Here is an 18,181-nt window from a genome sequence, read left to right as displayed (position 1 = left end):
GATGGAGGCGAAGGGCCCCTGCTCTTTCCTCTCAGGTGGAATCATCTGCCCTTCCTTCACTTATTCCTGAATTTGTCTCCTGCTCTCTGTTTAACTGGTAGAACACTGGGGACCACGGTCTCTGTTGTCCCGTGGCTTCTCTTGGTGTGAAATGGCTGAGCCCCCATCCATCTTGCCTGGGCCCCTCCTGATCAGAGCTGTAAGTGGCGCTGCTGTAAATATCCCATGGGATTCTGTGCAGCTACAGGTCCCATTTGGTTCCGATGGGAAACCCTGCACATCCCATAACTGGTTCAGCATCCCTGCTTGCCTGGAAAGCGTTCTTCTCTGTAGGCTTTGCCAACCAGAGAGGCCTTTTGAGGCAACTTTGCTTATTATTTATCCCCGACACTCAATGCTTTCACTCTCCGGTCATGGAGGAAATATTAATAAAGAGTTGTTTTTAAAAATTTGGTTAAAAGACGTAATTCTACTGTCTTTGAAAAGGCAAAGACAAGCTTGCTCTCTGCTTATGGAAGTGTCACCCTGTACAACTGAGCCAGAAGTTCTGTGTGCTCACCATTAAATAATATTTTATAATGAAAATTTTGTCTTATGAAGGTGAAACTTTGAGAACATATTAGAATTCTCATTTTTCTATGCATAGCAATCAAATGACCTTCCCATACTACCACATAAAGTATAGATTTAAAGTTAAATGACCCAGTCAGTCGTTTACCATTTTCTTAAAGAGTAATTTCTTCTGTAACTATGGATGTTTATGTACGGTTTTCTTTTTTGGTATTTACCTTTTAAGAATTGAAGAAAAACTGACGTTCTTTTTCGGAACTGTTTTTTAATAGCCTTTGTTTATTTTTAATATGTGGCGTTCCAGGCCCTTGCTCTAATGATTTTTTTCACACTGCATTGATAATTAAATTCATTCATTTTCCCAGCTGCACAATTCCTTTAAATAAAAACTTATGGGTAATAACACCTCATACTCAAAGTACAGAGGAGGAAAGGGCATATCAGGGGCTCTCCATCGAGGGAAATCGCTCAGATTGTGTAGGTCATGGGTTAAGGTGAAAAATCTGTGCACAGGTCCTCAGGTGTGCAGGTCCTCTTAATTCATAGATTATGACCTATGGGTTTTGATTTTCTGAAACTGAAAAATATGCATGTTTTCTTTATGTTCATAAAGATATAATTTGTCTCCGTCTATCCTATTTAGATTTTTAGTTTACAATGTGTCGTCATCGTGTCATCAGAAGCACTAAAATTGTTGGTTTCTCTTAAATGATTGGAGACTGTTTCCATGCTGTTACCAACTAGCATATACATTAGGAGGGCAGTAAAAGTGAGCTGAGATATTTAGTGACATAAAAAGAACCATGTAGATTTGTGAAAATGTAAAACTGTGATCATGGAAGAGATTCTTGAAGTAATGAGAGAAATTCTTCGTCTCTGGGCTAGTGATTCACTTGTAGCTTCTGTAATTTCATGGATGCTATAAGGATTTGGTTTTTACACATTTTAATTTAGTCCGGAGATGTTCCTATTTTAATTATCCATACACAAGGGCACAGTATCTTTCTACGGTTATTGCTATATGTTACTTTTATATATAGCAATAGCAATTTGAAAAAAAAAAAACCCAACAAAATGCTTTCACCTAGATGACCAAAGGGTTATACTCATTTGTTTTAATGACAGTGTATGGACCTTTGCATTTTTAAATAGGATTTTTAAATACACGAGATGCAAACACTCACGGATGTGCACACAGACGGTTACACACAAGAGAATAGAAAAAGAATGTTTTCGATGTCCCCCTTTCATGAAGATTTGGTAGATGCTTCGGTGGCATCCCCTGAATGGGGATGCCTGGAGCCTCTTGCTTTCCTCGTTGAAACCAGAGGGCACAGAATCGGGGAACTTGAGAGCAAATTGATTCCCACTGAGCCTCAGCTATCACATTTCAATATAGAAAAGCCCATTTGGTGAAATGTGATATTTTCGCTATTGCATTGGGCTCAATCTGTAGCAAGGAAAGAGGCAAAAAATATGTATAACATATAAAATAAATACATTTCTAAATTATGTATATTTATAAATATACATAAATATATAATATATAAAAAGAACAAAATCGGATGGAAGCAAATGTTGGCAAAAGCTAAAATTTAAGTCACCCAGCTCACACACTATCGTGTGTCTGTGAAGAGGTGATTCTTTTACAACCAGGGGGTAATTCTGCCCCCTCCCATGGAGAAGCAGCAAGCAGAAATCGGTTGCATTTAAATGAATCTCCCCTCAAACCCTCCTCCCCGGAGAGGTTGTGGGACATTGTGCTGAACACAGACCTTCTCTGGCAACTCTGCGGGGATGCCTGAAAGCTCTTCCCAGAAGCAGGCCCCCGATGTCACACACTCAGAGCAAAGCCTTTGAATTCTGCCAAACGACCTAGTCCCACGGATGAGTCCCACAGCCCGGTGGGCCAGCATAGAGTGTCACCTGTTTAATGGGGTGACACCTGATTCGGGGAAAGGAGAGGAAGTAAAGGGTTCACATGAGCTCCCAGGAGCCTTGGAGGAAGGGCGTAAGCCAGAGTCACAAAATTGGGCATCTTGGGGGCCCGATCTACCCACAGATGTGTTCTGCTTGGTTCTCAGATTATTAAAGAGAAATATGAATTTGTTGCCAACATTTAATGATCGGAGAGTTCACATAATTGTCTGCATTTCTGGCTTCATATGAATGTTTGGAAGTGCTGGGAATGTTGGGTCCTCACATCCTTGGAGAACAATCTATCAGAGCTGACCCCCTGTGCCTTTAGATGGCCCAGACCCCTCCCAGGCCTCCCTGGGTCTTCCACTGGCAGGCTTCCCCCATGGGCGATCTGTCTGGCCCTCCTGCTGGTGTCTGCTTGGGGACGGTTTGGCCACTGCCTTGGACAGCCCTGCCTCTCTTCCCTGTGCAGCCAGCTGGGGTTTGTTACAAGTGACAACTGGGCGAAGGAGCGTCAGCCGCATTGCTCAGAGGTGGGATCTTTCATACTCTCCACTGGGACCATGTTCTTTTAGCCCAGACACTACCATGTTTCTGAGAGCAAACTCCTCCCAGCCTCGGGAAGGACGCTGATGTGTAAGAGGTTTACTGCGCAGCCCCCTAGCAATCTGCAAAGCTGGGGTGGAAGGCCAGCTCTACGCACCTGCCTCAGGTAGGACAGCATTCCTGGGGCATTTAAAGATGCTGTTTCCTCTGAAATTGGTACCTGCTGAGGTCTGGGGTCTCACAACACTGTTGTTCCCAATGATTAATTTTTTCTTTCCCTCCCAGTGGTGGTGAAACGTGTGTAGGTACTCAAGTGTGTGTGTGTGTGTGTGTGTGTGCGCGCACGCACGCCCAGGTGGGGTCTCCACCAGCTCTATCCTTGTCTGGCACAAAGGGAGGTGCTGCTAGAGTGTGGGTGGTTCTGTGCAAGGCCATCCCCACAGCTGGGATACAGCTCAAAGAACCTGCTATTGTCACGGTCCCCTGCCAGACTGGGAGATCCTGGAGGATGGGGCTGATGTCATTTTCATCCTGTATCTCCAGCACAGACTCAGTTACTGGTGCTGACTGAATGCCTGGATGGGTAGGTGGATGGTGAATGGGTTCTGTCCTCTCCATGCATCTGGGACCGGATGTTGCTAACTTAGCCTGGTTATGTGGTCCGGCAGGCTAGTGAGGCAGCGGGAGAAGCAACCTAGGCTGGAGAGGGTGTGCCAAGAGGGCCCATGGGTCCAGGTCCTAGTCTGGCCTCTGCCACTTCTCGGCCATTTCCTCTCCTGAAAGAAGGAAAGCGGGGTCATATTGTTAAGGTTACTTTTCCTGTTACACTTCTTCATTCCCCTCTCCTCTCCCCACCCCCTGTGTTGTCTGCTCAACACAACTGCCAGACCCAACCCTGGAACACAGTTTTCTGAAGGGCCTCCAAGATCTCACCCCAACCTGAGCTGGAGGTAATGTCGCTTACCTGTCTGGGGGAGTGGGTGCTTCAAAACCTTCATAATCAAGGAGAACTCGCTACCTCGAAATTGGACATGTGTCCTTTTCCTGCATTCTCCAAGAAGCAGCCTCACCTGCATCCCGCTGCAGCCGTTGTTGGTATGAGGACCCGCTGAAGGCGGCTGCACTTCAAGACACCATTCACTATGTGAGTGCACAGCCAAAGGTGTTTGCTGAGACGGTAGTCACCTGAGAGGAACATCTGGCCCAAGCTGGGCTCCGTTTTCCCGGGAATCCGTGTTCAAAAGCTTTGGTTTTGTTCACTGTGTCTAAGGGGAAATGAAGATGAGTTCAGCCCTTGAGACCCCAGTAAGGACAGAGGCTGTCTCACACCGGGCTCAAAAAGGGTCCCAGTTCTGGCTACTAAAGAAGAGGATTTGGAGTATGTTTTGCAGGCACGCACATGGCAAAGGAACAAAACCCTGCAGCCAAGGAGCTTTTGCTAGAAGTGTAGACTCCTAGACTATGTCGATGACACAGGTTTTCTGAGAAAAAGGAATTGGCCAAAGGAAATGACCAGAACACATAGGATGAGTGAAATGATTCCCAGCTAAAGATCTTGGAGGAAAGGAATTCTTTTTCTTGTGTTGAGCATAAAGGCTTCCTGAAAAGATGCCAGAATAGAAGGTGGAGGGGGTATCTCCATCAGGGGTTACAAACCCAAGTGCCTGCTTAGGCCAGACAGGGGACGGGGGTCCACTCCCTGGACCACCCTTCTTGTCTTTGCCTGTCTGAACCCTACCAGAACGGTTGGAGGGGAAAGAAACTACAGGAGGAAGGAAAAGGCCCAGGTTAGTCCGTCATGCGTCCTTGGAGGCTCATATGTACATGTATCTCTGCTACACTTCCCCCTAAAGGTTTTACTGTTTAACTGTGTCCATATGCTCCCATCTTCCAAGAACTACTAGTTAACCTAGAGTGGAGTCAATCTGGGCATCTGGGTTTTCTTAACTTGTGCTGTCAAGAATTTATGCATATTTTACATCGACACTTCCCCCTTCCTCACTCCCTACACACACTCCCCTGCCCCCCTCACCCATACACACACTGACCAGACTGTAACATGTCCCAGGGAGAGGCTGTTCCCCGAGGTACCCAGGACTGGGCAGTACAGCAAGTGCCCATGTGTCTCTCTTTGTTGGTGGACTGGTGAGGTCAATGAATATTTGATCTCAGAGGTTTTGCAGGCCTGGGATTCTCATTGTGAAGGCCATCCAAGACAAACTAGGAATTGTTTTAAACATATTGCCCCGAATGTGAAGCAGACACAGGGTTTGAATAGTCTAGAGGCAGTTGGAGCCCTAGGTTTTCCAGATCTGGCTAAATTAGAGAGCTACATGATTTACTGAAACAGAAGAATATTCTGCTTTTACTGCACAGAGGCACCATCCCCAGTTATTTGTTTTACACATTTTCCCCATTAGAAAATGAAGCATAGGAATTAGAAGACGACCGGGATGTTCTGTATTCAGGGGTTTTTGCATATCTACTTGGTAACTTCATATCTGTAACAGCTTGGGCAGAGCATCCTTAAAGAGCCTTGTTTGGATTTGTCTGGATAATGTTTTCCAGTTCAGAGTAGCTGCTAGAGCAGTAAGAAAATGCTTTTTGGCAAAACTCAGATCCATTAGCTTTGCTGTTCACACCTGCAGGGCTTCTCCATCCAGGCATGGGGGTAACATATGCACCTGATATTTGCAAGGACTCTTTAGGAAAAAAAGGGAAGAAAAAAAAAAACCCAAGATGCCTAATCAGAAATTACCTTCCTCATAGTAAAACCTAAATTCATGAGAATTTATAAAAATAGATTTCTTTTAAATGCCGGGGAAGAGATTTAGAAGCAATTTGGCAGATTGGGATGCATGCGACCGACCTGCGCCAGGTTCTTCTTACGTTAATAAATATTCATTTTGTTTTTTTGGGGGGGATTCCAAGTACAAGACAGAGGGTCCTTGTTGTAGAAGTCAGATCTATTTCTACAGCAAGAATTTCAGATTCTTAAGTATCAGGTATTCTTTTCCAAAAATGTAACTCTTTCCTAACAAGTCAAACCTCCGTTGGGAAATCCGCTCCAGGAGATGGATTCAGCCATGGCCTTTCCTTCCCGCGTGCAGCTAAGCAAAGCCAGGTCTGAGGACAATGCTCTCTCCCTCTGAATCACCATTTTTTTGGACATGCAGAAAAAAGCTTCATTCAATATTGATAGTGTTTCGATACATTAAAATCGACAGCAAGTCAGGAATCTTATATAAAATGTGTACAGATGGCATTTTTTCCTGGTTTCACCTTCTTTGACCAGAAGAGTCCATTTTTAAAGGGATTTCTCCTCTCTTTAAAGCCTGCAGTCGGTCTAGTTCTCAAGAATGCAGGTCCAATTGGTACCGAAATGGCTCCTCCCAAGACGTCTGGGAAGGTGTCATTATTATTAGTTCCATCTATTTTCCACGTGTGTTCAATTTAGCAAATTTGGGGCTTCAAAAAAACGTGAAAATAATTTTTCTTCATCTGAGACACAAGAGAGTAACATTGTCCACAGAGGTAAAAATAAATGCCTTGTCATTCTAACAAATATTTTAAAGCACACCAGCAGATATATTCCAAATGTATTTCACTGAAATTTATTTGAAAGACAAAGAGAGAGAGAGAGAGAAAGAGAACAAGAGAGACTTAGTTTTAGTTGCAGCTGTTTCCAAAGAGTTTGGGCACATATATTCTTTCATTCCTTCGCATGATTTCGATAAAATTAGGTCAAAGAAATGTTCATTTGAAAACAGTGCTTTGTCATATTATCTACAACACATGTCTAGCAAATTTATGAATCCAGCATTCATCGGCGTGAAGTTCCCAATCCTAATGAATGGTTTAGACAGCATTGTCATCAATTTTCCGCAGGTGCAGCCGAGGCAATCAGTCACTTCAATCAAAAGCCTCCGTCAACTTGCATGGCGCTGTCATTTTTTACACTCGGATTGCTGAAATTAACAAAAACGATCACTCCCAGAATGGCTTGACACCCCTCCCGCCTGTGGGTGGTGCTTTTGAGCAGCGCTTTGCTGCTAGCAGAGCTGCAGATTTTGAAAGCATTCTTTTTTTTTTTTACTTTATACTAACATAATATTTCTTTTGTGATATTATGGAGATAAAATTGCACTGTATGTTTTAACACACATCACAAAAACCTCTTAAGGCAAAAAAGTAAATTCATGCAAATGAGTTAGAGAAAGTGAAAAGATTGGTTTCGGGGTGTGGTGCAAGGTGGGACCGGGACACTGCTGGGAAAGGCTCTGATGGCCTCCTGGGAGGTCGGCAGGTTCTGAGCTTCCTTGACCTTTCCCCTGTCAGGCCACAGAGTGGATGGCAGTTTGGGCTCTGAACTTTGGAGCTGTTGCTTTAAGAGTTAAGATTGAAAAACCAGGCCACCTGATTTCTTTCACCTTGTATTTCCTCTGAGTTTACCTTTCACTTGCTTCCAAGTCTCTGGAAATCTTCTCCAGGGAAGGCTTTATCGATATCGGGAGAGGCACATTTTATTACAATATGGGTGATGAGAATTATACCTTTACCTTTGCAGCTAGTGAGCTGCTTCTCCTCAAAGGGGTAACAGCACCTTCAAATCCTCTCACTTACCTTAAAAGACTCATGACAGATCAGAAGAAGTAGAAGCTTTGGCTTTTTATATCACTGAAAAATAACCTTGTTTCCAAAACTCTACAGTCCAAAAATCATTTCAATAGTTCCAGCAATACAAAGAGAAAGCTGTGAGAGAAACTCTGCATGTGTCAAAGCTGAACACGCCTGTTTTAATCCTGAGAACACCACCAGGTGCCTTCTAAATCTTTAAAATACATGGACAGACAGAAAGCACTTAGCATCGGTTCCTCCATGATGAATAGAGTTCACCTTTGTAGTTTGCCAAAAGTCAGTAAGCTTTTCTTTCCCATTTGTTTCAGCAGAATCAGGAGTAGAAATGCAGGTGGGACCAGATAAACTCACATTGTCTTGGCCTTTTTTGCTTAATGACAGCAGTCGGACTGCTTGTAGCAGCCCGTAAGAAAGATGTGCTAATATTAACTTATTTAAACGATCGGGTTACTTTTATTGACAAAAGCGCTTGAATTTATTAAACTGGCTGGAAAAATATTGAGGTGTCTTTCCTTTGAGGGTATCACAAATGGTCAGTTACCCCAACGTTTCTGTGGCCACATTAAAAAATCCAGATGGTTTCTGCAGAATGCAAATTTTAAGACTATAATAAAAATGTACTTTGTAATAACTAGTTGTGTCACTTTGCAAATAGCTTTGATGCAGGAGTCCTGCCTGCAAACGGTCGAGAGCTACATCTGTGTCATCCATACCTACGTTTACGATCCCTTCCCTCAGAGAGCAATTAGGGACTGGCGAGGCTGGAGTTCTAGCTAATATTTGAAACTACATGTGCGTCTGCAGCTAAATGGGGAAAAGGGGCTGTGATCATCTGTGCCTGGAGAAAATAATTCTAACAGCGCCCACCTTTTAGACACTTGATAAAAAATGCAGCTGGGGGAGTCTGCAGAGTCTCGAGGGGGTAGCTTTTCCACTGAGGAATAAAGATTGCCACCCAGTAGCCAGCTGGACTTGCTGGAGGAAGTCTACATTTTGGCTCACTTCCGTGGAGTTTGAAGTTAAATGGTCCTGTCTGCTGCTTCTCTTGTTTGTGTCACTTGTTAAAGATCTCTTGAAATGCACCATTACAGTTTCTCTTTAGTTTATTACAACAGAACTAAACTAGTCAGTGTGCATTTTGGCTACCCCTAACTTCCTATGAGCTCCTATGGAATAGATCTTTTCTTTTCCTTTTATTACCAAAATATAAAAACATTTGACTTGCTATCACTCTTCATGTAACTGTAGATGTCGGAAGAAAAGGGGAAGTGAAATGGAGTGTCCATAAATCAAACAAATGGATGCAGGGGAAAGAATCAACAACATATATAGCCAAAAATATGTATCGTCTTAAAGGAGATGTTTTGTGTCGTCTGTGAGTTTTAATACCATGCTTTCCATTAGGCTGTTCTCTATTTTACAGAGAAGGCAAATATTTCCATATTTGATTTTTCCTTTCTCTTCCAATCCAAATGAGAATTTCTTTGTTGTTGTTGTTGTTATTTTCTTGCTAAAAGGAAGGGAATTAACATGGTTTTTTTCCCCCATGAATATATGTGGTGAAAAGATTGCGGTGTGTTTTGACTAAGCACGCAAAATGTTTTATTAATCAGAGTACTAGAGTAGAAATGAAAGCACCACGTCTTTAAAAGTGCGTGGGCGTCCAGGTACACTGGGAGATCTGTAAAACCGTTGACCAAGCACAATATACGTAGACAAATGTCTTCTCATTGTGTGACACGTGAAGGCCATGATAGATGGCCTCTGACAACAAAGCGTGGCCACCGAGACAAAATTAGTGTTGTTTTAATTACCAGTGTCTGTAATGTTATCTATCCATAACTGCCTGATATAGACCATCGCCGAGGGTGAGCAGACCACCTGAGCTGATACTTCCACACACGGCTCTTATCGGCTCTCCGGTCACAGCACTGTGCTTAAAAAAAAAAGTTTAATGCTTCCCTCGAAACGTTTACTTATAGCGAAAAAATTGTTTCTTGTTTAAGGGAAGTGCCTTTATCTTTTTCTTTCGGAGCGAAGAAACAAGCCGATCTTATTAAATGCTATTTGGAGGTCAGAGTAATAGGCAGAAAATGGAACCGGCCTTGACATTCTTCAACTAAAGTTTACACTCTTGGAGCGGTGTTTTTTGTCAGTCACAAATAGCATTATGACACTAATAGGAAGGAAAATTCTTTATTTTTGAAACCTTCTTGAGCTGAGATGGGCCGCTCTTCAGATGTTAGTAAGTGTGTATATTGTGAAGATGAAGTATCCCTTACTTTCTGAGCTTGCGGGAGATGAAAGATAGGCCAGCTTTTGAAAATGGCCTGCGTGGCACATGCTATAAATGAGCAGGGAAAGCAATCGAGCTAATAGATTACAGTAATTATCCAATCTTTGGCTAGTTTGTATTGGCAAACTATAAATACAGTACACATTAGAACAAGGTGCTTACAGAATGTACATGAAAGGTCATTGTAATTTGCAAGTCGCTAGTCATTAGAATATGCTAAAAACCATTGCTTCAGGGCTCAGATTTTAATGATGAATACATTGATTATTAAGTAGCAGAGGAAAAATGTACAAGAGCTGCTGTGGTGTAATGATAGGTCGCTTTATTTTGGGAAGGAAATCAACTCAGCTTCAGAATGCATGCATTGAGGAATATAATTGCAGTGAGGAAAATTCCTCAGAGGAGCTTGGCCCATATTAAAAGCAAAAACTTGAGACATGTTTGTGATAAGATTACTAATAAATCTCTGCTAAGTCTTAGACTCCTGACAATAATACAGCAACAGAGTACTTCATCTTCTCCAAGCTTTAGAATTTAAGATCAGTCACAAACAATCTAAATTACGACTGATGTTAGGCAGATGCAGTACTGGACGATGCTGTTCGTCATAAATCTCTCGTTCCTTATATGCAAATTAAACTCCATTTTAAAAGATAATTTTTCACGTGGTGATCGCCTTTATTTGCAAAATGCTGGTGATTTTTAAGGGGGAGAGAAAAAGCCAGGCTCCGGATCCGGGAACGATTTTGTGCGAGAGGGGTGTCAGGAGCAGGTACTCTGGACCCGTTGGGTGGCTGCCACCAACTTTGGAGAGAAGTTAGGAACCACGAGGGGCTTGAACTTGGCTTTGCTGCGCCCAGCAGCCGCCTTGACAACTGGCCGTCGGGGTTCCCTGGTACCATCTACACTGTGAGGCTCTCTGACCTTTTATAGCAGAGCTCGATGCCCATCCTGCTCCTTCTGGGATGGAAGCATTTTCTCTGACGGCCTCTCCTCCCTCAAGGCAAGCTCCCCTCGCAGAGTGCGCTGTGCTAACCTCCTGACTTTTCTGGGTTTGTTTGTTTGCATTTTAGAGGTAAAGCAGCTTACATCTGTGTCCTGAGGGCGAAGAGCTTGTTTCTCTCCTTATCCCCGCCTGTCCTCTTGAAATATTTGTGTCTCATGCACTGAGTTTTTATTGTGGGGCTGTTGGTGGGAAACTTGGAAAGAATTAAAAGAGTTTTAAACGAGTGGGGTGTGCCTGCTTTTTCTGAAATCTATCATTCCACCACATCAGCCATCAGTGCCTGGGGTCTGCGGGAAATGTTCTGCTTTGGGTAGAGCCAAGGGCAGTGGTACCCGGGGGGTGGTGAGGTCTCCCCAGGTCCCCAGGGACACTGACGCTAGCTGCCAGCAATCTGGCAAAAGAGCCAAGCCAGGGGGGTTTCATAGCCCACCCGGCTCCCCAGGGCACCCTGGCAGTGGGTTGCGGGGACAGTTTCATTCTTCATGTGCCTCCAAAGAGACGTCAGGACAGAGGGTCAAGGTGGCAGTGGGTTCCCTTCCGGACAACTGCAGCAGACTGGAAATCTGGGTTGCATCAGAGGCTTGGCAAGTGCCTGCTTTTCCCTGGTGCTATGGGCAGGCTCCTACTTATTTTTCGGATGTTTTCTTGGTCCTATGGTGTAATGGCAGGTCCCAAGGAAGTGTGAAGTCTATTTGTGCTTCCCTTTGTCTGTCATTCTACCCCACAGCCTCCATACACACACACACACCCACACACACAAACACACACACACACTGTCTTCAAGTTAATGGACTTAAAACCCAAGTGCTTGTTGATCGGTGCCGATAAAACCCTTTCCAGGGAGAAGGGACCGGCAGCTCCTCAGGGGCGATGTCATGAGAGCCGGGTGGTGCATCACATCCCGTTGGGTCCTGTGTAGCCAGTGATTTCATCAGCCTGTGCATTAAGCGGCAACACCGCACAAGGGTAAGAGTATAAATATGCTTTACAATGCTCAGCTTCCTATCATAAGAATACTTCCTGAGTGGATGTAAATTTACAACAGGTGCTTATCAAATGTGAAAATGCTTGCAAATCAGAAACAAACTTGAGAGTCGTGAACATATTTCAGTGATGGTTCTTGCAAGGGCTGTGCTTGATGCCAAGCAATAATGTGTTCCTCTTTAGTTTCTACATGAAGTGTCTTTCCATGGTTCGCCACAGGGAAAATGATGACGGCTGAGCCTCAGATTCTGGTGTTAAGATGCAGATTTGTTGAAGAAAATCCGCATTTACCACTGGGGCACAAATACAGCCAATATGGCCTAAATTCACAAGAGAGATCTTTACTTTCAGAAGAACTAATATTTTCCTTAATTGCATGTTTCTACCAGAAGGCAGTCATCCTCTAACCATCTCTGCAGAGTCCGTGATAGAAATGTTTTTTAACTGTCTCTTTCTCAATGACTGAATATGTTGTATCCAGAAAATAAGGGGAGGGGATGGCTTCTTTTGCTGGTTGGACTGCCCTAAACAGTAAATTCCTCAGTATAATTGGGCCTTGTATGTTTTTCTCTGAATGGCACTTTTATTTTTTTTGAAGCTTTAAAATAGTCCCCACCCCCTTGCCCCCCAAATCTTTAAGGTTTGCTCTCAAGATGTACTTGTTATGCAGGGAGTAATTAGCCTGTTACAGAGATATTAATTAACATGTTAGGAATGTTTTCTTTATTAATGAGAAATTCACACATTCTATTTAAATGAATTTGTATAGTTTAAAATTAATTTATCGTGGCCTTTGATGACCTCAAATCTACTAAGACAAAACCGGAGTATTGTACTAACTGGTAAACCATTCATTAAACATTTTATGCAAATAGTGTTTGTTTATAAACAAATTAACTGCAAGGATTTTCAAAACAGGTGCTGTGTTGTGAATGCGTACTAAATGATGTGGTACTGAAAGAATTAATTAGACCTTCAGATGTAATTAGTTGCAATAATTTGCGTGATTAGCGGCTTGGTTAAGAAGTAAGACACACACATTGTAATGCAGGGGAGAGTCACTGCAGTGGTTTTGTCTTTCATATGGTGAGGATAAGCCTTCTCTATGTTTAGGAAATTTTTCAAAAAATTGCTGACATAGCTGGAGTTAATTGCCAAGTGTCCTGTCACGGGGGAATGTGGTGGTGGTGTTTTTTCCCTCTTTCTCCCTTGGCTTCTTCCCGTGTATAGCCACTGGCTGCACTGCTGTTTGTTTGCACCTTTATGAATTTTTAAAAGAGAAAGTTGTTAACCCCAGATCTTTGCATCCCCAGAGGAAATGACGACACTTGACACTTTGAGGGTTAAAAGACAGAGAATGCAATTATTATAAGCCAAATGAAACATGTCCCGCATTTCAAGATGGACTGTTATCGCTCAGGGAATAGCTGCAGTCATTTTTTTGACATCCCAGTGGAAGTGTCTCTCCTCTTCTTGCAGAAGATGGGCGGCCACGGTGAACAGTTTCGTCTGACGGGCTGTGGCAACGGGTAATCGTCACTGCTGATGGCTTGTTTACATGATGCTGGCGTTCTAGGGGCAAGGCCACCGAGGTGCCTGGACCACAGCATTCAACTATGTCTGTTCTCTAAGGACATGTTGCGGTGACATGGTTCTCCAAGTCTTGGGGACCCACTGACCCCTGCCCTCTCTGCTGGGGGGCTTTACATAGCATGATCTGGCTTTGGAGAATCCTGGTGAAAAACAGACTAGAATTATTTCATTCATTACTTCAAAAATATTCTTTGCGTATTCTGGGGACATAGTAGTGATTGATACCGATGAGGTCCTTTTTCTAATGGCGCTTTGTGTAGGGCAGAGACAAACGAACATATGATGTTTCAGCTAATTTTAGCTATGAAGAAATATGTAGAAAGTAAAACACAATAATCCGGTAGAAAGTGACTGAGGGGAGTGGAGAGGGACTAAGTCTATACAATTTTTCAGAGCTTTTATGTAGGTCCCACTTGCTTGCAACTTTCGCTCCATTCTATTTTAACATGAGACTTCTCTGACTGTAATACATGTTAATTTCTCTGTGTGTGGATGTACTAAATGACACAGTGTATGCGTAGATACCTAACACGGGGCCTCCCGGCAAAGCAGGTGCTCACTGAATGAATCCTGGATGTGAATCCGAATCTTGCTTGATCAGACGCCTGTGCACACTGTTACGATTTTGGTAAGCTCTACAGAAGACCTGGGATGACACTTCTCATTCAAGCATGCAGTTCCTTTGGCGGCCCCTCTGAGCATCTGTCGCTCTTGCGTCCTTCCCTAGGCAATGGTGAGGAGACAGGCTAGAGGTAGTGGGATTGGTGAAGGGGAGCCCAAGGACTAAAATAAGGCTGTTAGTTAAATGTGTGTGTGTGTGTGTGTGTGTGTGTGTGTGTGTGTGTGTGTGTGTGTGTGAGACATGCCCTGCTCTTCCCGAAACCTGGTAAATGACAGCAAGACTTGAAACGTATGGGTTTCACAATTTACAAAAGTCTCCTTTACCGAGGGTTAGCTAGTTCCTCCGCTACCAGGCTGAATGACCTTGGGATGATGTCTGAGCTCCCTTCTGGCTCGAGCAATCAACGACTACTCTTGGCCTGGGAGAGACTGAGGATTTAAAGATGAAAACTTGTGAGTTTCCAGAGGCCCAAAGCTTTCTCTCCTCTGAATTTCTTGGTGGTGTTTGATTCTGTTCATCCTCATTTTCAGTCGCTGTTTGCCAAGCAGTCTTTAAAATAGGGCCTTTTTGGACAATGTTTGAACTGGAACAAAATTAACATTTGTGTGTCATCAGTAGCCACAGTGCATCATTCTGGGCAGTGAAGGATGAAAAGTCAAAGAAAGTGGGCCACTTGATTAAAATGAACAATCAAGGAAAGTTCTGAAAGATGGATACAGAGAGCTGGGCTGTTAATTTATGTGGACTCGATTCCAATTGCAAAGGGACATTTTTTTCCCCTCTGAAACTTTTAAGAAATTAGGTTTTAAAGCTGAACCAGTGCACCACTCAACTTAGAAGAGAATTTGATTTTATGTGGTGCCTTTCCCATCCTGGCACTCTCTAATATTGCATATCAGGAGCTCCTGGCTGCAGAGTGGCGGGGAGGGAGGGCCAGTTTGAATGATTCCTGAGAAGGTGATGAACAACCCAGCCTTTTTGCTCAACACTTGGAGAAGCACTTCCCGTGAAGTTTTAAAGCTTCTCTTCTCTGGGCCTTTGAGCTTCCGTCCCTTCCTTGAACTATGATCGTAAACACCATCGCATCCTACGAGATTCAACTTGGATGTTGTCTCCTCCCACCCACCCACCCCAGGTATCATTAGTAGTTTCTCCCTCTGAAATAACCTCTATGGCAACATTTCTATACGATTGTGATCTGTTTGTGTGTGTCCTTAGGAAAGTAGCTGGCCTTTACAGTAGAGCACCCGTACTGTACCTGTGCAATGGAAACACTCACAGGATCGCCTGAAGGTAAAAAGAGAGAACACAAACCAAATGCTCATGATGTGGGCTCCTGACAAAAGCAAGGGCCCCCTTGCTCTTTCTGCTTCTGCATGGGGAGGAGAGTGGATTGGCAGACCGCAGATGAATGAAATCCACCTGCCTTTCACAGGTTTGCCTTTAAGTCTTTCTCTCCCAGGCTAGAGGAAGGCTTGGTGACTCATTAAGGATGGTTCTGTAAGTCCCATATTCTTGAAATCGCCTCTGATTACAAAAGTTATTGTCTTTTGAGAACACACTCATTGTTCACATGCTACCAAGGAAGACCCAAATAACAACCTAGCTCTTCTTCTTACTGGTGTGTTACTGCTCTTTTCTGAGCCTCAGTTTCCCCCGCTGCACAACAGTTCTTGTGTGTTAGAGTTCCTTCCCACTCGGATAATTTAAGAGCCTATATTTGGTCTTGAAACAGTTACAGAACCAGGGGATACATTAGCCCAAGTTATTTCCTTTGCCCTCCTTATGTCCTCTTTAATTTGGGGTTGCACATTTATTTTTGGGTCATTTTTTCTCCCTCTTTTCAGTGTAATGTATGGAAAAACTGTGTTTAAAAGAGACCTTGTAGAATCAGACTTGGATTTAAACAGGATTCTATGAAATTTGTGCTTAAGCATGTTTGGGGTGAAAAAGATTTGAAAAGGGGATCTTCTCTTAGACTTAAGTAGCTGGAACTAGAAATAAGTTGCAAGGACGAAGGAAGTAGGTATCCAGAGAAATCCAGTGTATCCTTAAGGGTCTGGCTGCCTAGGACAGAGAAATGGTGCCTCTTTGGTGGGAGGGCTTGGGTGATGCTAAAAACAAGGAAAAATCTGAACAACCACAATGATTACTACTAACGCTCATCTTCAAAGAGCCATGAGCTCTTTACTATCTACAAAATATATGAGGCTTCAGTTGAAGTTTTTATCGGAGAGATGCATCTGGGGCTCTATTTCATCTTCACTCAGATGAAGGCAACCTTGAGGGCTGGATGGAAGGAGGTTGAGGTAGGTGGAGAGAGTTCTGAGGATAGAGAAGCAATATCCTTGCAGAGGTGCCTTGGAAAGCTTGGTGTCCTGTGTTGGCATATAGAAAAATTCATTAGGTGAGGCTGCCGTCTTGAATGGCGTCAGACTTGGGTGTTAGTCTCACCTGGCCCCCTTACTTGACTGAGCAACCTCTCTGGGCCTTAATTTGTATGCTGATCATGTAAGAATGACAAGCTCTACCTTGCAGGGTTGTTACAGGGAATAGAATCTATGGCGCAGGCACTCAACAAGTGCTTTGTTATTAACCGCATGGATGCCATCCCTCTGGTTTCCAGATGTCCATTCTAGTTGGGGGTCTGTCTTCTCTCTGCCTCTCCCCTCACTGTTTTGAAGAGCTAGTTGCTTTTTAAAGGAGCTATTGATAGACCATATCATAGGTATATTGCAGGGTCCAGCATGAACATCTCCAAGTGAACATTTTGGAAACACAAAGAAAAAGGGTTAGAGGTGTGAGAAGACTGGCATCAAAAGACGGCTCAAAGAAGAAGACAAGTCATCTCGTCAATGTAGGAATTCACTGATCTTGGCTCAAAGATGGGGTTATGGTCAACATTCCTTATTTGGTCAATGTCCCTGGTTGAAAGGGGGAACCTATCTAGAGCAGTGCTCTCACCAAGTGGTTTGTTTCTTTTTGGAAATTCCTCTCCATATCCGAGGTGCCATAATGACACACCTGAACATTGCCTTTCGTCTGATTTCCTTTGGGGCAGCTCTATCTAGAGCCTCTGCTTGGTGTTTCCTACCATTGGCAAGATGAAAAGGATGCTGGAGAACATGTTTCTCTGGTTCCTAAGCATCAGCAAATTTGAATATGCGTCCAAAGGTAATTGTATTAGCCAACATGATAGTCCTTCTCTAATGGTCGTTACGAACCCCAGTGATAAAGCGTGTATGTTCCAATGACTATAGGAATTTTATTTTCATCTGGTTTTTATATTGCTATAAATATTTTGCATTTACCAAATAAAATGGTTGCTACGTAGAGATCATAACTTCTGGGACCTAAAATTTGCTTCAGATGATAGGCAAATTATAGACTACAATATGTGATCAAACAGCAGTATGGGGAACTTAAATAGAGTGAGCCCTGAGGACGGAGGCTGCTCAAGACTATGGGGGATGGACTAAATGGGAGTTTTAGCAAAGCTATCGCTGATTCCAGCAGATAAATTATGCTCTGCCTTTTTGTATCTCTTTGGGACTGTACTACATAAATTATGACCAAATATAATTTAGGCTATCAGCCTATATTTCTGAACATCCATCTTGTACATTTTAAGTACAAAATTACCATTTTGCAGAAGTATAAAATTGAGACAAATTTTTTTCCATCTGTGCATTTAACTTCTGCATACTTTATAGCAGCTAAAGGGTTCGAGAGGACCTCATTACCATCCAGAGGGGACGATAGCCCCGCGACTATATAACTCTATTAAGATCTACATAAATGGGAGTAAAGTTCGAGGGACAGTAGAATGTGGAATTATATATTCTTTCTTAAATGGAGATGTAACTTTTATATAAAACTGCTCATCTCTGCTTTCCTGAATAAGAATAACTATTTATAAATTCAAACTTGCTGATGAAGAAGTCTGTGTTTATGAAAAGCCCTTTGAAACATGCAGAAAAGGGCAGGCTCTCAGTGACCAAGAGTG

The sequence above is a fragment of the Balaenoptera borealis genome (genome assembly GCF_965194805.1).
Source record: "Balaenoptera borealis genome assembly, chromosome: 19".
NCBI lineage: Eukaryota > Metazoa > Chordata > Mammalia > Artiodactyla > Balaenopteridae > Balaenoptera > Balaenoptera borealis.
Note: the sequence above shows the minus strand (reverse complement) of the source record.